This window comes from Erythrolamprus reginae, chromosome 2 (assembly GCF_031021105.1).
Source record: "Erythrolamprus reginae isolate rEryReg1 chromosome 2, rEryReg1.hap1, whole genome shotgun sequence".
NCBI lineage: Eukaryota > Metazoa > Chordata > Lepidosauria > Squamata > Dipsadidae > Erythrolamprus > Erythrolamprus reginae.
The window spans coordinates 229,466,393-229,486,871 of record NC_091951.1 but is presented as its reverse complement, the minus strand read 5'-3'; the positions used below and the strand labels follow the sequence as shown (position 1 = coordinate 229,486,871).

At 44.0% G+C, this 20,479-nt stretch overlaps 2 long non-coding RNA genes across 2 annotated transcripts in view; both read left to right on the top strand.

The window, feature by feature from the left end:
- The window catches only part of LOC139162161 (uncharacterized), a 130,267-nt gene that overhangs the window by 107,292 nt on the left and 2,496 nt on the right, over positions 1–20,479 (top strand). The window contains exon 4 of the long non-coding RNA XR_011558268.1: positions 20,214–20,336. This is a non-coding gene — a long non-coding RNA (uncharacterized lncRNA). The remainder of the gene's footprint in view (positions 1–20,213; positions 20,337–20,479) is intronic.
- LOC139162162 (uncharacterized) lies at positions 3,937–9,446 on the top strand. Its single transcript, XR_011558269.1, has 3 exons — positions 3,937–4,006; positions 6,654–6,710; positions 9,389–9,446. It is a non-coding gene; the product is annotated as an uncharacterized lncRNA (long non-coding RNA).

The window sequence follows — 20,479 nt, the reverse complement described above, 5'->3', positions numbered from 1 at the left end:
TGTCTCTCTTTCTTTTTCTCTCTCTCTGCCTCTCTTGCTATGTCTCTCTTTCTTTCTCTCTCTCTCTCTGCCTCTCTTGCTATGTCTCTCTTTTTCTCTTGCTATGTCTCTCTTTCTTTTTCTCTCTCTCTGCCTCTCTTGCTATGTCTCTCTTTTTCTCTTGCTATGTCTCTCTTTCTTTCTCTCTCTCTCTGCCTCTCTTGCTATGACTCTCTTTTTCTGTTGCTATGTCTCTCTTTCTCTCTCTCTTTCTCTATCTCTCTTTCTCTGTCTCTCTTGCTGTCTTTCTTTCTTGCTCTGTCTCTCTTTCTCTGCCTCTCTTGCTATGTCTCTCTTTCTCTCTCTCTCTGCCTCTCTTATATGTCTCTCTTTCTTTCTCTCTCTCTCTCAGCTGACTGCAAGCGGGAGCCCTGACGGCAGCAGCTGGACGTGCTGCTGGACACCGTATATGCCAGGCCCGTAGCGCCAGCATGTACGACGTCCAGCAGCACGTCCAACCGCCACGTCAGGGCTCCCGCTTGCAGTCAGCTGAGAGAGAGAGAGAGCGCTCCCTCTCGCTGCCGCCATCTCCCCGCGACTGCCTGCGGCCGCTGCAGCCACCCCCCCTCCTACCGCCAGTGCCCTCCCACCAGGCCACAAAGGACACTTGCCGCCGACGCCAGGAAAGCTCCAGCTGGGCGGGGCACTGCCAGTACTTCCGTCCTGGGGCTCCCGCTCGCAGCTGTCCCTCGGCTTCTGCTCGATGCCGTGGTTTTCGGCGCTCTCCTGTTGGGCCCCCAAGAAGGAAGGCGGGAAAAAGGCGCGAAGAATGAAGCTCTCCTTCTTCCTGCCTTCCTTCTTTGGGGCCCAGCAGGAGAGCGCCGAAAACCGCGGCATCGAGCAGGAGCGCATTGGTTGGGAAACGCTGGTATAAGTTACAACCGGGTTCTGAAGACCAGCCCCACACGACAACAAACCTCCCTTCTTTTGCTTTGGGAAGGCGCCTCGAGTTTCCCTCACGTCCATTCATCCGGGTTATTTTTCTTTTACCGAAGGGAAGCTCTGATTGAGGGCGTTAACTCACTGCGGGGCCCCTCTAATCACCAGGCCCGGTACGGGACTTTCAGTAGTACCCGTCTATCGGCGGCCCTGTCTATAGCATTGTTTTGAGGATAGGAGTTGAAACAATTTATGTCCAGTATGCAAGGGGTCAGTAAATATTTTCACAGCCCTCTTCAGGAGGAAGCTTTAAAAAAAGGAAGTATGTCATAATTGAGGCAGCCGTGTGAATGCTCTATCGCCAACATCTTGACACAAAGGGAGAAGTGGCATAATTTCTTAGGGTTTAACAGTTGCTTAGCAAGAAGGAGAGTGCATATTTCTAAAAGGGATGTAAATGTTCAGACAGTCACTTATCACCTGCTGAAGAATTATACTGGAGCACTTTCTCATCTTTGCAGAATCCTCCTGATAAGTAAAATTTCCATTTCTTCTGTTTTTCTTTTCTTTTCTAAAATTCAAGTGTGTTTATACGTTCCATGAAATAACAGACTGCTTATTTAGAAACCCAATAATATTACATGATCTGAAAATGCTTCAAGATAAGGGTTAAAACCTGTTTCAAAGATCTGTTTTGGTTTGGGGCTGAATTTCAACTCTGAAATGCTTGATGCTTCTACTTTAGCTCAAGCCATGGACTAGAATGTTAGAAACGAAGAACTACTTAAAAGAATTTTTTTTTAAGACTCTCATCCAAAAGACAGATGTAACAATAAAATTACATACACACTGCTGTAAGATTTGAGCCTGAGGAAATTGTTTGGAGTCTCAAAAGTGAATGAAGCTTTGGTCTTTCCACATAAAATCCACTCCTATTTGTTCATGGCTAGCCTAGCGTGTTATGTGGAAGTAAATTGGTTGGGAATTAAAAATCCCACCCCAAAGTAGGCAATTTGCTAGCCCTGTAAACAGTTTATGTTATTTTTGGGGCACAGGACCAGCCCTTCTAATAAAAGTACAGTGATCCCTCGATTTTCGCGGTCTCGATTTTCACGAAACACTATACCACGGTTTTTCAAAAAATATTAATTAAAAAATACACCACGGTTTTTTTGCTATACCACGGTTTTTCCCACCCGATGATGTCATATGTCATCACCAAGAGTCACTTCTCTGTCTCTTTCTCTTTCTTTCCTGTCATTCTCTGCTTCAATCATTTTCTCATTTCTCTTTTTTTCTCCCCTTTTTTCTATCATTTCTCTCTCTCTTCCTTCCACTCTTCTCTCTCTCTCTTTCTTCCTCTCTCTCACTCTCTTCCTTCCTTTCTCATCTTTCTTTCTTTCTCTCTTGCTTCTTCCTCTCTCACACTCTATTCCTCCCTCTCTCATCTCTTTCTTTCCTTCTCTCTCTTTCTCTATCTCTCCCCCTCTTGCTCTCGTGCGGCCGGGCGAACGGCGGGTGGCCGGGTGAAGGGTGGGCGAGCGGCGGGTGGCCGGGCGAGCAGCGAGCGAGCGGCGGGTGGCCAGGCGAGCAGCGAGCGAGCGGCGGGTGGCCGGGCGAGCAGCGAGCGAGCGGCGGGTGGCCGGGCGAGCAGCGAGCGAGCGGCGGGTGGCCGGGCGAGCAGCGAGCGAGCGGCGGGTGGCCGGGCGAGCAGCGAGCAAGCGAGCGACGGGTGGCCGGGCGAGCAGCGAGCAAGCGGCAGGTGGCCGGGCGAGCAGCGAGCGAGCGGCCGGGCGAGCGAACGGGTGAGCGGCGAGCGAGCGAGCGGCCGGGCGAGCGAACGGGTGAGCGGCGAGCGAGCGAGCAGCCGGGCGAGTGAACGGGCGAGCGGCGAGAGAGAGAGCGGCCGGGGCGAACGGCGGGCGAGCGGGTGCTGGGGGGGTGGGGGCAGCCGACATTCAAAGCAATCTTTGTCGGCTTCCGCACTTTCGTCGCTCCCCGCCTCCACCATCTGCGCATGCGCGGCCATGGGAAAAGGGCGCGCATGCGCAGATGGTGTTTTTACTTCCGCACCACTATATCGCGGATAATCGATTTTCGCGGAGGTCTTGGAACGTAACCCCCGCAAAAATCGAGGGATCACTGTATTGCATAAGATTGGGGATTATTAGGGATTAGGAAGGCAGCAACATACCAGAAAGAGACGATGTCACAACATTTCCATTCTATTGCCGAGAAAACTGCATAGATGCAGATTTCCTCAAAGAGCTGAGTTTCATCAAGGATACCTTTTCTTTTATAGTAATTTTTAAATAAAAACAAACTAGATTATATCTTTCCCTGAGAAGAATTTGTTAGTAGAAGCTTTCTTCCATCTACTTTTATACTTTACTGGCTAAACAGGAAAGAAGATGCTCAAACCCTGTCATTCAACACATTTGGGTCTATATAATACATTAAATCAGTGCCTATTTTAACTAGAATTTGCCACACACAGAGCCGTAAACAGACATTCCGTTAATCCCAAATCAGAACAACAACATGAGGCGATTAATTAGCTCTGCAATTCTGGATTTTTAAAAATAACATAGATTGCCCATACATTGTAAAAGAGATGCGTTCTCTTTAATATTGTGGTCTCTAATCCATTTATGAATTGAGACTTTCTGATCCAAGGATTGTCTGGATGTGTGCTGGATTTTACATATGTGGAAACTTCAACAAAGCCTGTTTCAGAAGAAGTAATGAGTTAATCTCTCTCTTTCTTGCATGATCTTACAATGACACTTTGAGAGGTATACAAAAAGAATAAAAGAAACCTTTAATAAAGCAGTCAGCCAGCAATAAAGCCATCCACTCTAAAGCAACATACAAAAAATGGGGGAATGAATTAATTTATTTGTCATTCAATTTGTCATGTCTATTGACTGATAAATTGTAACTATAGAGAATTATCCTGCTAATGGAGGATTCATTGAATTGCTACTGAACTCTTTCAGATTAACCAGAATGAATTAGCAGCAAGTAGCCCCTGGAGTCATCCTTTTATTGGTCAAACTCACAGGGACATCTCTATTTTTTGTTTTTTGTGAGTATTTCTTCCTCTCTTGTATATATACTGTAAAGGGTTTGGGGTTTTGAAATATGAATATACAGTATATTACTCTCTCTGTTAGTGTGTGTGTGTGTTTATGTATGTATTGTCAATGTGTGTGTGTTTATGTATGTATGTATGTACACACACACGCGTGCACACACATATATTCACACACATATATATATTCTGTTTTCCCCCAAATAAAATATCCCGATAATAAGTCCAATCGGGCTTTTGAGTATCCTGGCAATATAGCCAAGCGCTTATAACTCTTCCCCAATACAAGCTGAGAGGAGGGGAACTTGTGGTTAAAGCTATTGTCTTACAGGCAGACTCCCCAGGTTCAAATTCCGATAAGGGTATGGCTACCTGATGAGAGCAAAATAGCTTGAAAAAGATCTATAGTAGTCTCCCTTCCTTTTCATTATCAGCAAAAATATGTTACACACATACACATAGATACATACACAGACATGCAGACAGACAATATAAGCGTATGTATATGTATATGTATACTGTATGTATATGTATATGTATATGTATATGTATATGTATATGTATATGTATATGTATATGTATATGTATATGTATATGTATATGTATATGTATATGTATATGTATATGTATATGTATATGTATATGTATATGTATATGTATATGTATATGTATATGTATTGTTGTAGTTAGCTCTGGCCCAGCTCCTGCCCCAAGGAATGTGGAGGTGGATGTGGGGGAAACATCCACATGCCGCAGGCCTGTTTTGCTCCCAATGGAATCTGACGATGAAGCCTCCTCTGACCAAGGAAGCGTGAGTGACAGGGAAGAGGGGAGTTTGGCAGACAGCCCAGGAGGAGATCAATCATCTGTATCATCCCTGGATTCTGAACAAGAATTAATGACACATCCACGCATGCTTAGAGTGATGCATAGGAGACAACAACTGAAGGATTATTACAAGAGAAAATGAGGCCACCTGTGGTTGGGTGGGGCTGCTGTAATTAGTGCTACAGATAAAAGTGCAGCTTGGTGTTTTAGCCTCATGGCAGTTTATCTGATTCATTGTTTCGTCAAGATCGTGGTTTTTGTGCTGTTCAAGATTGTGTGTGGACTCTCTGGACTTTAGAATTGGACTCAATTTCCCAGTTATTGGGTGAGCAATTGGATTGCATTTAACCTGTGCAACCAGAAAATCCCTTTGACATTTAAAAAGGGAGCTGTTTCTGTTTTTCTGTTTATAAAAACTTTTGGGTTTTCCTTTTATTGTGTGGTGTGTGTCTTCCTGGACTAATTACCCTGTAATTACGGGCGATTGAACATGTATATGTATATGTATATGTATATGTATATGTATATGTATATGTATATGTATATGTATATGTATATGTATATGTATATGTATATGTATATGTATATGTATATGTATATGTATATGTATATGTATATGTATATGTATATGTATATGTATATGTAGATGTATCCAGTGAAGGGCTACCAAAATTTTTACTACTACACTGTGGGCGTGGCTTATGCAGGATGCCCTGCATTTTCTTTCAACATCTTTCAGTGCAAATTGGGTACCCTGGGGTGGAGCTCCATTTTTGCTACCCCACTGTGTTCCCCTCTGTCCGGGCAGTAGCCGACCCCTATATGTACAGTATATGCATATGTATATCAGAGGTAGGTTTCAGCAGGTTCTGACCAGAAAGTTCTGGAGTACCGGTAGTGGAAACTTTGGGTAGTTCGGAGAACCGGTAAATACCACCTCTGACTGATCCTGCTCCCATCTAATCTCTGCCTCCCAAGTCCCAGCTGATTGGGAGGAAATGGGGATTTTTGCAGTATCCTTCTTCCTGCTACACCCACCAAGCTATGCCCAACAAGCTCAGTAGTAAACTACTAGTAGTAATAAACATTTACTTAGTAGTAAACTACTAGTAGTGATAAATGTTCTGGAGATTGGACTGGCTACTGCTTCTTTATCTATAACTATATCTGGAACTTGCATTTTTAGGACAAATACACACACACACACACACACACAAACATATAAACATACATAGACTGACAGTATAAGCATGTGTATATGCATATGTATGTATATGTGTATGTATACATATGTGTGTGTGTATGAAAAAGTAAAGCCATAATGTACAATATATACATTATCTCTTCTGTTATCTTTATTTTTTATTGCTTTTATTGTAGTATTTTTGTCATGAGATTTGGGTAGCATTAATTAAATTATTATTATTGAAATGTTCTGAGTTTCCATATTGTACTATGTCTCAATACGTAAAGTTACAAATAGCCCTTATTGTTTGCAGCTGTTATTGTTTTTGATTTTTCAAAGAAGTGTTTTATAGTGTGGCTGTCATTCTTTTTTATAGTATACTTTATTATTCCATTGACAACAAGAGGCAGATTAACAGATAGACTGATACGGAGAGACAGAATTTTCCCTAGGGAAAAGTTGAGATTTAAACTAAGGATTTGAGTTATTTTTCCTTTGAACCTGGTTCAGCCCTCCACTGTCAATGAATAACAATGACAAAACGATTGCTTTTACTTGCTATTTTGTTTTAGCAGAAGTATTGAGGAATTTTTATCAGCTGCTATTTAAAAATATTCTTCCTTTTAGTTCCACAGATCTTTCCCAAGGGGAACATCACTTTTATCTCTACAGAAAATTCTACAGGTAACACTACATTAAAAAATCCAGAAATTTTTGAACTAGAAAATAACTGGATGGAAGATAAATGTACTTTGATTTCTGTTGAAAAAAAAACCCCAAACCACTGTATTATGTGGCATTCATTGGGGAAAATTCTTGAAGGTTGAAACTCCCTTTTTATCCATCAAAGAAGAGAAGTTTTCGACAAAAAAGCATTCCCCCCCTTTGAATGGATGGGGATTAAGTAGAATTAAGTAAACCTCATCCAGCTGTCTCCAACATTTTGCAGCACTAGCCAACCTGCATTGGTAACCAGAGGCAAAGTTATTCTCAACTGCTATATGCATTAGTAGAAACAGTTGCAAGTCAATGAGTAGTGGTGGGCGAACCGAACCTGCACAATTCGGGTCTGTACTGAATTTTGGGGTGTTTGGTATGCTGAACACAAACCTGAAATTTTTGCAAACTTTGGGCAAAGTTCAGGGTCATGTTCGGCGTTCGGAGCTTTGACGTCACTGGCAGGTTGCTAAGGACGCCAAGGTGATCACTTCCTGGATTCCATGGAATCCAGGAAGTGATCACCTTGGCGTTCTTAGCAACCTGCTGATGACGTCAAAGCTCCACCCCCGGAATCTCTTTGTGGGAGGGATTCCCTGTTCGGGTTTGAGTTCGGGTTCGGTTCGGGTTCAGCCAAATTTTGTGTAAAGTTCGTCCAAACTTGCCGAACCCGAACACCGTTGGGTTCACCCATCACTATCGATGAGTAATAAGTTGGTTCAAAAGATGTTTGACTGATATTTCTGTTACCAGGTTTCCAGAACTGTTCAGAACCTGCTGAATTCCACCTCTGAAGTGAGGTGGTCATGCTGCAAACTTCAACACTACTGGAAATTAATTCATGGAATAAATTCTGAAATTTCAACATAAAGTCCTTTTAAATTAAACTTTACCAAACCATATATTCCTTCAAAATATAATGAATTATAGATGATAACAGCTTCTAAGTTTGTATGCTTTTTATTGGGAAACACCTCTGATCCACTCAGTGGAAGAATAATAAGTTAAATTGTGGGTATGTGTTTCAATGCCAAGAATAATTTTGTAACTAAAAAATAGATTTGGTATACACTTCAATCTTACTTGAAAATCATTTCTGGATTATAATTCTATATGTGCAATCATGCCACATTCTAAATTTGGGTTCCAGTGTGTATAATTTAATATGGCGGCCAAATCATTTTTCCATTCAACTAGAAATTGGATATGAAATGTCTTAGAATAGTGATAGTGAACCTATGGCACAGGTGCCACAGATAGCACATGGAGCCATATCTGTGGGCACGCGAGGCATTGCCGTATGGCAGCTCCAGTGTGCTTGGGCGCACCAGTTTTTTTGCCTTCTTTTTGGCCGTTTTCACTCTCCCCAAGCTTTAGGAAAGCTTCCTGAACCCTGGTGAAAAACAGCCCAACGGGCCTACCGGAAGTCTGGAGGCCTGTGCACATGCGTGAAGGGCAGTGGGGGAGGGTTGTGCGCATGTGCAGGAGGCCACTGGGGGAATTGTATGCATGTATGAGGGGAGAGCATTGCATTATGGGTGTGAGCACGGACATGAACACTATCGCATGAATGCACACTCTTGAGCCAAAAAAGGTTTGCCATCACTGTCTTAGAATACTATAAGTCGGTGATGGTGAACCTTTTTTTCCTCAGGTGGCGAAAGAGCGCGGCTGTGCACTATCGTGCATGCGCGGTGCCCATACCCATAATTCAATGCCTGAGGAGGGCAAAAACAGCTTCCCCTGTTCCCTGGAGGCCCTCTGGAGGCCAGAAACTACCTATTTCTCAACTTCTGGTGGGCCCAGTAGGCTCATGTTTCACCCTCCCCAGGTTCCAAAGGTTTCCCTGGGGCTGGGGGAGGGTAAAAACACTCTCATCACCCCCTTGGAGGCTCTCTGGAAGCCAAAAATGCCCTCCCAGAACCTCTGTGTGAGCCAAAAATTAGCTGGCTGGCACAAACATGCATGTTGGAGCTGATCTGGGACAACAGTTTGCGTGCCAGCACATTTGGGTCCGTGTGCCACCTGTGGCACCGATGCCCTAGGTTCACAATCACTGCTCTAAGTTGTTAGTGGTGTGTTGCAATATATTAACCCTTATGATAGTTTAGATTTGTCATTTAGTTGAGATCTGATAGTCAGCTGCCTATATTATGTTGCTTACATTGTTTCACTCCCTCCTGTTCTTTTGCTTTTCTGCCCTCGATAGCCTAATGATAATACAAAAGAAATTAAAAAATAAATATGTAAAAATCTCTTTACTGGTTGACTTTCTGAGCATAGGTGTGGGTGTTCTCTCCAGGTCCTTGTATAATGTTGCTATAGTCCAGTGTTTCCCAACCTTGGCCACTTGAAGTTATCTGGGAGTTGAAATCCAGATATCTTCATGGGGCCAAGATTGGGGAAACACTGCTATAGTCAATAGTTTATTTTTTTGCAAAATTATGCTTGAGTTTGTTGTGTCTACCTGTTTGACACAGTTATTTTTTTAATGTCAAAACAAGACTAGTTTTGCTGAGGAAAGATGTATATATGATTGTTTTTTTTTATTAAAAAAATTGGGTACCACTGAGTATTGATAATGTGAATTCAATGTACATTTAGGATGTAAATGATGGATGGCATTTTTTTGTTTTGTTTCCCAGTGTGGCCCTCTTCTCCTGAGCTGACCACTTTCCCCTCCGACTTGCTTCCTGCTACAGGTAGAAAGTGAAATTATTATTTTCCATCCATATCTGATTGGGGACAATTGGAAAGGGAATGGGGAAATTGATAACTCTGTTAGTGAAACTTTGAATATCAGTTTAGAGGAAAATATATACCATATATACTCAAGTATAAGTTGGGTTTTTCAGCCCCCAAAATGTGCTGAAAAATCCGACCTAGACTTATACTCGAGTCACTGATGGCGCTCGGGTGCTGCAATGGCCTGAGCTCTAGCAGCAGGGGTAGGCTGGACCCACGAGGGCATGGAACCGTTCTGCAGCTTCAGCTGACCGGCAGCAGTCATTTCCAGGATTAGCGGTCTTGGTTCTCCTTTTTCCCCTCCTGCTGCTGCATCTGCACTCCTTACTTTCCCCCTGTTTCCTCCTTCCTGGCCTCTGTGAGCTTCCCTCTCTCTTTCCCGGCTCCCCTTCACACGGCCACCTCCCGAGACCAGGAAGGAGGGGAGGAAAAAAGGGAGGAGCACGCAGACAGAGACAGCAGCAGGGGGGGGAAAAGGAGAGCCCAACCGTGCCGCACCAAAGCGGTGTATGTGACCATGAAGCCCCCACCACCAGCTCCAGTAATTTTCTTTTGGAAGGATTCATTGATGCAAGAAAATTACCGGAGAGGGCGGTAATTGAAGAAAAGTTGAGGGACCCCCCCCGTCCCATCAAGAAACGTCTTGGTGGTGGTTGTGGTTAGCTCTGGCCTAGCTCCTGCCCCAAGGACTGTGGATGTGGGGGAGACATCCACATGCTGCAGGCCTATTTTGCCCCTGGGGGAATCTGCTGATGAAGGCTCCTCTGACCAAGAAGACATGAGTGACAGGGAGGAGGAGAGTGTGGCAGACAGCTCAGAAGGAGATCAATTATCTAGCTCCTCCTTGGATTCAGAACAAGAGTTAATGATACAGCCACGCATGTGGAGAGCGATGCGTAGGCAACAACAACTGAGAGATTATTATCAAAGAAAATGAGGCCACCTGTGGTTGGGTGGGGCTGTGATGATTAGTGAGGCTGCTATGAGTAGCAGCCTGTGGGTTTGGCCATTGTGGAGGATTATCTGATCCTTGTGTTTCATGACTGCTTTACTGACTTTGACCTTTTGTGTGCTGATTTTTCCCCGCTTTGAAACTAAACCAGAGCAAAGTGTGTTTCACTTTGTGAAAGAAAAAGGACTGTGAATTGCCTCACAGCTGCAATCACAGAACTGATAAGGGACTTGTACAAATTACCAGTTTGTTTGGAGACGAGTGCTCTTTGCTATACCAAAAGAGGGCTTAGTTTATGTGAATTTTCATTGTAAAGAACATTGTTTTGAATTTTCAAATGTGTGTGTGTCTGAAATTTGTACCTGTGAATTTTTGGGAGGAGTGTACCCAGGGCCGCCGATAGACAGGTACTACTGGGAGCGCCGTACCGGGCCCGGGCAAATTGGGGCCCGCAGTCAGCGGCTCCTTGCACATGCCCAGTCTGTACCCTCCCTCTTTTGCCGGCTGCCTGCCTTTACCCCACTCACCGGCTTCCATCGCTCCCACTGAAATCCCTGCCGCCGCCAGTGGCAACTTCGCCTAGCAGAACCGCTCTCCGAAGTTGACACATTTGGGGCAGGGCCCCCTAATTGGCTGGTGCTTCCGTCGCTCCGACTTGCCAAGCTCCGCCTTCCTCCGCCTTGATAGACAACCCTGCCCCCTCTTCTCGGCTTTCTCCCACCCCGCCCCCTCCCACCCCCTCCACCGCCGCCACTAGGAGTACACATGGGCGCTATTGCGGCTGGGCGCCTTTTTTGGGGCCATGTGCGCTACGCCCGGACGTTCGACCCACGGCCGGCCGGGAAGGGAGAACTTCTGGCAACAGGTGGGTTGAGGTAATGCCGTCAATCAGAGCTTCCCTTCGGTAAAAGAAAAATAACCCGGATGAATGGACGTGAGGGAAACTCGAGGCGCCTTCCCAAAGCAAAAGAAGGGAGGCTTGTTGTCGTGTGGGGCTGGTGTTCAGAACCCGGTTGTAACTTATACAACAATAGAATCCCTGTATTATCAGAGGGTCTCCAACCTTGGCGACTTTAAGACTTGCGGACTTCAACTCCCAGAGTTCCCCAGGCAGCTTCGCTGGCTGAGGAACTCTAGGAGTTGAAGTCCGCAAGTCTTAAAGTCGCCAAGATTGGAGACCTCCTGCTCTATCTACAGTGTAATCTGTCCAACGAGGTCTTTTAACCGGCCCACCGCAGCTCACGAGATTTGAGGGACCGCTTATCCAGGTGGGCGTGGACCGGCAAGCCGCCCTCCGCTCTCTCTCTTTCTCTCTCTGTTGCTGGCGTGGTGTGTGAGAGAGAAAGAGAGAGGTAGAGATCGGGCGCGTTACCGGGTGGTGGAGGCTGTGTGGGGCCAGATGCTGGGTGCCGGGGACGTGGGGGGAGGGCGAAGGGGTGGACGTGGCTTCTGCTTCTCAGCTGCAGAGCTGAACGGGGGCGGAGATCAATGGCGGAGTCCGGCGCTGGGGCCATGCGGGACCGCTTATCCAGGTGGCCGTGGACCGGCAAGCCACCCTCCGCTCTCTCTCTTTCTCTCTCTGTTGCTGGCATGGTGTATGAGAGAGAAAGAGAGAGAGCGGAGGGCGGCTTGCTGGTCCACGCCCACCTGGATAAGCGGTCCTGCATGGCCCCAGCGCCGGACTCCGCCGTTGATCTCCGCCCCCGTTCAGCTCTGCAGCTGAGAAGCAGCAGCCACGTCCACCCCTTCGCCCTCCCCCCGCGTCCCCGGCACCCAGCGCCTGGCCCCACACCGCCTCCACCACCCGGTAACGCGCCCGATCTCTACCTCTCTCTTTCTCTCTCTGCTGCTGGTGTGGTGCATGAGAGAGAAAGAGAGAGAGAGAGAAAAAATAAGGGAGAAAGGAAGAGAGAGAAAGGAAGAGGAGAGATAGAAAGGGGAAGAGAGAAAGAGGGAGAGAGAAAAAATAAGGGAGAAAGAAAGAGAGAGAAAGGAAGAGGAGAGATAGAAAGGGGAAGAGAGAAAGAGGGAGAGATAGAGAAGGAGAGAGAGAAAGAGAGAGATACAAAGAGAGTGAGAGAAGGAGAGATAAGAGAGAGAAAGAAAGAGAGGGGCAGAGAGAAAGAAAGAGGGACAGAGAGAAAGAAAGAGAGGGACAGAGAGAAAGAGAGGGACAGAGAGAAAGAAAGAGGGACAGAGAGAGAGAAAGAGAGGGACAGAGAGAAAGAAAGAGAGGGACAGAGAGAAAGAAAGACGGACAGAGAGAAAGAAAGAGAAGAACAGAGAGAAAGAAAGAGAGGGACAGAGAAAGGGAGAGAGAGAAAGAAAGAAAGGTAGAGAGAAAGAGGGAGAGATAGAAAGAGAGTGAGAGAAAGAGAAGAGAGAGAGAAAGAGAGAGGGGGTAGAGAAAGAGGGAAAGATAGAGAGGGAGAGAGAAAGGAAGAAGAGAGATAGAAAGGGAGAGAGAGAGAGAAAGGAGGAGACAGAGAGAGGGAGAGAGAAAGGGAGAGATACAAAGAGAGTGAGTGAGAGAAAGAGAGAAGAGAGAGAAAGAAAGAGAGAAAGAAAGAGAGGACAGAGAGAAAGAGAGGACAGAGAGAAAGAGAGAGAGAGAATTAGAAAGACAGAAGGATAGAGAGAAAGGGAGAGAGAGAGAAAGAGGAAGAATAAATATTAAATATTGTATTTGTTCCCATTTTGTTTTTTACTTTAAATAAGGTATGTGCGGTGTGCATAGGGATTTGTTCACACGTTTTTTTAATAGTCCGGCCCTCCAACAGTCTGAGGGACAGTGAACTGGCCCCGTGTAAAAAGTTTGGGGACCCCTGATCTACACTGTTCAAAAAAATAAAGGAAACACTTAAACAACACAATATAACTCCAAGTAAATCAAACTTCTGTGAAATCAAACTGTCCACTTAGGAAGCAACGCTGATTGACAACTTGGAGTTTATATTGTGTTGTTTAAGTGTTCCCTTCACTTTTTTTTGAGCAGTGTACTTTGAAATTAACTTGGATACCACGGGCTCGTTCAGACCTGCGTTCACCGATGGGCATGAAAACTAGATCGAAAAGGATATTGAGATGTGAAGCAATATGAAATTGTATTTGGTTTTTCTTTAACAGCTCCTATTTTAATACCACTGATAACTACACAACCCCCTGGATAATTAGAATAGAATAACAATGGGAAGGCACCTTGGAGGTCTTCTAGTCCAACCCCCTGCTTAGACAGGAATCCTACACTACTTCAGACAGATGGTTTTTTTTAAAAAAAGTAGTTATTATGTAAACATTAAAAAAATAAGATAGTACATAATCTATCATTTTACAATATACTTATTTGTTTGTTTAAATTTTGTATTTGCATTTTATAAGACAAGCAACAAAACAACACAACATAACAAACACCACCCCCGTCCCTTTTGAACTGTTATCCTCACAGTTCCTTCTTTATATAGTTATACGGCCTGTAACATCAGCGGTTATTATATGATTATTCTATAGTTCCAGTAAAACTAAGGTCAAGTTGTTGCTATCATAATCTTATGAATAAAGTTAATTCTGGGAACATCGGGTTTTATTTACAGCTATTTTCAGATGATTATCTAACATCTTCTTAAAAACTTTTAAAAAGTAGTTTTAAAATGGCGGGGGGGGGCAGACACTTAGGCTGTATGGGGCCCCAAAATTCCTGATGGTGGCCCTGACCACGTGGATCACTAACTTAAAAAAGACCCTGGGCTCTTACTTTTAAAACCACTCATCTAGCAGTGACGCTCCAACCCCCCCCTAGTGGCTGTAAAGTAACCCAGCAATCACATCTAAACTTTCCTCACTCAAAATCTCAACAGGACGTAAAACCTAGTCAAACAATCAATAATCAACAAATAGATTATTAAGACTCACTCTAGCTATGCCAAGCAAGAAGAAACCCCAAGTAAATACTTCTGATAACTTCAACAACATTTGCTTTATATGCAAGAACACTATTAATATACAAGAAGGATTTATAAAATGTCACTCCTGCAAAAAGTCAGCTCACCATACCTGCCTTAACATAATTAAACATGTCGCCACTTTTCTTCAAGATAATCCCGGATTCTACTATTTCTGCCCATCTTATACTCCCAAATCAGACTCCTTCAGCAATTTGTCCGATATAAACCTAGCATCAGTCTCTAAAGCTCAACAATCATACAAAGAAAGCATGTAACCATGGCTTGCCTCCATAGAAAAAAACATCCAATATCTGATAAACGCTAAAACACCAAAACAAGTACCGTACACTACCCCACCACCACCACTTTATACTCCACCTAGGCCACCACAACCTCTACCTCCAAACCCAACTACAGACATCCCCCATCCTAGTTAAAGATACCATGGAGCGTGAACAAAAGTGTCAGAACACCATCCTATTTGGCCTGGAGGAAAATGGGGAAACTGATTTAACAAATATACATAATATCATCCGCAACCAGGGTCCTCAAACAATTGCCCCTGATGACATCTTAGAGGTCACTAGAAGCGGACCTGTACTGAGGTACAGTGATGGATCAAAGGCTCCCCGATTTTTGCAGAATAGTCTGCAAAAGTGAAACTACCAAACAACATTTCATCAAGACCATGAACTCCATCGCCAGAAATAATGCCAAATACAACAAACTCAGATCCAGACCAGATCTAACTCTACTTCAACGCATGCGCTCTCGTCAACTACGGGCCGAACTTAAGCGACGTCGTGATCATGGCAAAACTAACCTATACATAGACTACCGCTCTGAATGCATCAGAACCAAACCCCACAACCCTCCCTTCATCTCCCAACCCACCGCCCCTCCTCAGCCATCCTACACTTCTCTACCTACCATCCCTCACCAACAAATGGACATCCCCAGCACTTCCAACAAAGAATAGGAAAGCACGCCCCTTACTACCTCAATTCAATCCAACTTCAACTCAACTCAATCCAATTTCATTCCTGAACACAAATTCAATCTCATATGTAAACTAATCAATGCAAGAAGTATTATCGACAAGTTGTCTGAATTCCTCCTCCTACTTGACACCAACATATTTGACATAATCTTTGTTTGTGAAACATGGCTGAATACATCCTATCCTGACTCCATCATCACACCAAGTAACTACCTTGTTTTCCGGTCTGACCGTGAACCGCGCAGAGGAGGTGGTGTAGCTATATTCTATAAAAATTCACTCAATCTAAAAAACATCCAAGTTGCACATGATCTTATCCTTCCTGATACCATAATATGTGATCTTTCCGTCAACACCACATTCTGCTTCCTACTTTGCTACAGAGCTCCAGATTACGACATTACTCATGCAACAAAATTAACCTCCCTACTCACGTGGGCAACCTCCTGCCCCTATCCCATTATATTCCTTGGTGACCTCAACCTACCACATATCAACTGGACCCTAAACGAATGCTCCACAGAACCTATACATACTGCCCTTGACAACGCTGTCACCAGCTTGGGACTTGAACAATTAGTATCAAACAATACCAGACTCAATAGCTGTCTTGACCTCATATTCTGTAATAGCAAAAGCGCTATCTATGGACTGCATATAAAAGAACCCTTCTCCAACAGCGATCACAGTATAATTAACTTCAACCTCAATCTACACCATCCTAACACTCACCTGAATAATGTGACACCTAAGTACGATTTTAGGAAAGCCAACTATGAACTCATTGATACCAATCTCTCAATTCTCAACTGGCAATCTCTGTTCTCTAACTGCAACACCATTGATGATCTCTACAACACATTCTTACTCCAAATTAAAAGACTTATCGGACTACATGTGCCACTCACTTCATCCAGAGGTAAAAGAAAAAATAACTTACCTGTCTTGATAAAGAAACTACAAACCAAAAAAAGATCTCTCTGGCATAAAAGCAAAAAAGGCCAAGTAACCAACTTGAGATCCTCTTTCCCCCTAGGCCTTTACAATTCTATGCATGGTATGTATGTATGTATGTTTGGTTTTTATATTAATTGATTTTTAATCATCAATACCAAATTACTATTGTACACTGTTTTATTGTCGCTGTTAGCCGCCCCGAGTCTCTGGAGAGGGGCGGCATACAAATCCAATAAATAAATAAATAAATAAATAAACTTCAAAAGCCGCTACAAAAGCATATGCCAGTAAATAAAAGCAGAATGTCTCAACTATTACAGCAAACAAGAGGAAAACCTCCATTGCACCAAATCTAACCGAGCCTTCTACAACTTCGTCAACAACAAACTCAATGACTCTAGGCCTATACCACCTCTCGTAGGACCCAACAACAAAGAATACCACGATGATCCATCCAAAGCTAACCTCTTCAACTCTTTCTTTGGCTCTGTCTTTGTTAACAGTAATGGCTCATCCCCCATCTTTGCAAATCGCACCTCAAACTCTCTCAACAACCTAACCCAAATCAACTTCACTGTAGACCGCATTGAAAAAGCAATCCGTGACCTCAAATCTTCCCTATCAGTCGGACCAGACGGTCTTTGTGCATACTTCCTAAAAAAGCTTTCTTCTGCTATAGCTGAACCTCTAAGCATTATCTTCCAAAAATCCTTCAGGACCAGCACACTCCCCAAGCTATGGTGAAAAGCAATAGTCATCCCCATCTTCAAAAAAGGAGACCCTTCTCTCGTTGACAACTACAGACCAATATCACTATGCTTGCGTCTAATGTAAAATCATGGAATCAATTATAAATCAATCAATCACCCTTTACTTAGAATCTTATAACCTACTCTCTAATCAACAATTTGGATTCAGAAAGAAATTATCCTGCAACCTACAACTACTTCACTGCAAAAACATTTGGTCGAATTAGATTTAGATTTAGATAACTTAATTTTTTACACTGGTTGCACTAAGGCTTTTCATGCTTCCTCGTGTCTGTTTGAACTATCAGTTTGAGGAATGCTAATCTTTACTCCATCAAATAATTGAGGGCAAATTAAAGCTACTGTAGTCTTGTATTTTTAGTTGGCATGGGGATCCTGCAATGGTCATAAGTGAAAGATTATCATAAATAACTTTTTAACTTTTTTCAGTGCTACTGTAACTTTAGTCACTAAATGAATGATTTTTAAGTTGAGGACTACTTGTCCTCCACTCTCTGAGCTCACTTCAGATGCTTTTAACTTGTGGGATATTGCTGGGTCATCAGGAAGTAAAGTTAGAATTACAGTGGTACCTCGGTTCTCGACCACAATCCGTTCCAGAAGTGTGGTTGAGAACCGATTTGGTCGAGAACCGAATTAATTTATCCCATAGGAAATAGTGGAAATGGATTTAATTGGTTCCCAGCCCATTGACTTGCTGGGAACCAATTAAATCTATTTCCTCCATTTCCTATGGGATAAAGATCTGAGGGGACGGGGTGAGAGCGAATGGGTGCCTGAATCCCGACACACCCCTCCTGGCCGCCCTCTTAACAGCCGCCCAGTCTCTACCTTGTAACTGCTCCAAGCTGCAGGAAGGGTAGGGCTGGCTGCAATACCAGCAGCTTCGGGGGGCTACTTTCCTCAGCGGTTCAGTTGGTTACATGCAGGCAGCTGCACCAACTTTTTCTTTCCCGGCGGCTCCGGCGGCTTCCCTTCATCACGTGACGTTCCTGACGCTACTGCTGCTCCTCGAAGGGAAGCCGCCGGGACCCCTACCGCCGGGAAAGAAAAAGTTGGTGCAGTTGCCTGCAGGTAACCAACTGAACCGCTGAGGAAAGGAGCCCCCCGAAGCTGCCGGTATTGTAGCCAGACCTACCCTTCCTGCAGCTTGGAGCAGTTACAAGGTAGAGACTGGGAGGTTGTTAAGAGGGCGGCCAGGAGGGGCGTGTCGGGATTCTGACTCCCATTCCCTCTCACCTCATCTCCTCAGATCTTACATTTCGGATAGTAAACAAAATTTTCTGTTCAATATCCGAATTTTTGTTCGGATACTGAAGCAAATTTTTGCAGAAAATTTTGTTCGGTATCCGAAATGTACGAAAACCAAGGCGTTCGAAAACCGAGGTACCACTGTACATGCATAATGGAGATGACTTCTCTGCACAACAACAATAACAACAACAACAATAATAATAATGTAAAGTAAGTAGAAAACTATTTGACACACGTATTGATTTGTTGAGAGGGAGAGACAGGAGGACAGGATGGAGAGAGAGAGAGAGAGTCATGCCCAGACCACCCCCAACCCAGCTCCACGAAGAGGAAAAATGTCACAATAGGCGATGTGATGCCATGAGTTTGACACCCAAGCTTTACAGTAATAGCCTTGTGAGGTAGGTTAGGCTAAGAGTGGGCCTGACTGAAAGTCACCCAGCCAACTTTCATCAATTCCAAGCTGGAAAGCAATCCCACATAATTTCCCATTTAGTAACCGCTTTGCTTAGTGACTAATTTGCTGATCCCAAGAGTGGTCGTAAATGAAGCCTACCTGTGGTTGGCATTTAGTAACCACAGTAGGATCCGACATTTATTAATATAAAAAGGAATCCTTAATCATACCTTTGAACCTATTTCAGCTTTCCTTTGCTTTAAAGACCTACAAAGGTTATAAATTATTTAGGCCCTCAACAGTCAGGACTCAGGCTCGGTTACGGCATGGAAACTGCTTTGGTCGTGCTGATGGATGATCTCTGGTGGGCCTGGGATAGGGGTTTATCCTCTATCCTGGTGCTCCTTAACCTCTCACCGGCTTTCTATACCATTGACTATGGTATCCTTCTGCGCCGACTAGAGGGGTATAGCTGACTGGTTATATGAAGTGGGACAAGGCACACGCGTGAAAATCAAGCTTACCTTAGGACCACCACAGTCAGATCTCCCTTTTCCCCAATACCTGTTTTACCCTTGCTCGACTTCTGTGACTGTCCATGGCTGGAGTCCACCTGGCACATCACACCAGTGCTGCCCCTCATGGCAGGATGCCCTGTGGCTCATTGCACTAAGGCTGTTGCTTGTGGCAGGATGCCGCATGGCACATTGTGCCAGTGCCGCCACTCACAGCAGGATGCTGTGTGGCACGTGCTGGTGCCGACCATTGACGCACAACAGCACAACATACCATGAATCCTCCTGCTGTGAACTGCAGCACCGGCGCTATGAACCACACAGTGTCTGGCCATGAGTGGCTGCAGAAGAAGGACAATGTCGCGACAGGTGTCAGGGCATGAGAGGCCTGGCTGCAGTGGTCTGAAGATAAGCAGGTAAATCATCCCCCCAAAATAAGACCTGGTGCTTATTTTAGGGCTGAAAAGAAAATAAAGAAAATAAAGCCATGTTTTGGGGAAAACATGGTATTTTAAAACATAGACTTGTTTCCAAGCAATATCTAGATAGCTGCAATCCTGTAAGGAAACAAGGAATATTCAAAAGACAATTTTCACCAAGTGGCAGTTCTTAGGATTCCACTGAAAAAATCCATCTAGAAAACCTACCATGGATGCCTGTATATTTTGATTAGATCTTTTAGGCAACATCGTATGGTTGTATTTCTTATAATGTAAATTAACAAGATATAATTCCTGGCAGTACTGCATAACTACAATGCAGTACTGCCAGGAATTATATCTTGTTAAGTAGCCGGACTATTTAAACATCACTTTGTTAGTCTTTTTTTGTTAATACATGATAATGAAGTCTGCTTGGACTACCAAGGTTATTTATACTGCCTCTTTAGACTTCTTGAGTTTTAATTGCTAATGTGCCATTTCTCTTTTCTCATTGCAGCTTGAAGTAGATGAGAACAGAATTTCTGGAGGCCTTGATGTATTAGCAGAAAAACTTCCTAACCTCACACATTTAAATCTCAGTGGAAATAAACTGAAGGATATTGATTCTTTGGAACCATTGGTATGTCATTAAAAGATTATCATCCATCTCAATGGGATTAACAATTCTAATACCAGTGGTAGAAGTTACATGTGGTTTCTTTCTGATTAAATGACACTTTTTATCTGGTAGATTATAATTCTTAAATTGTTTTTCTACTTCAC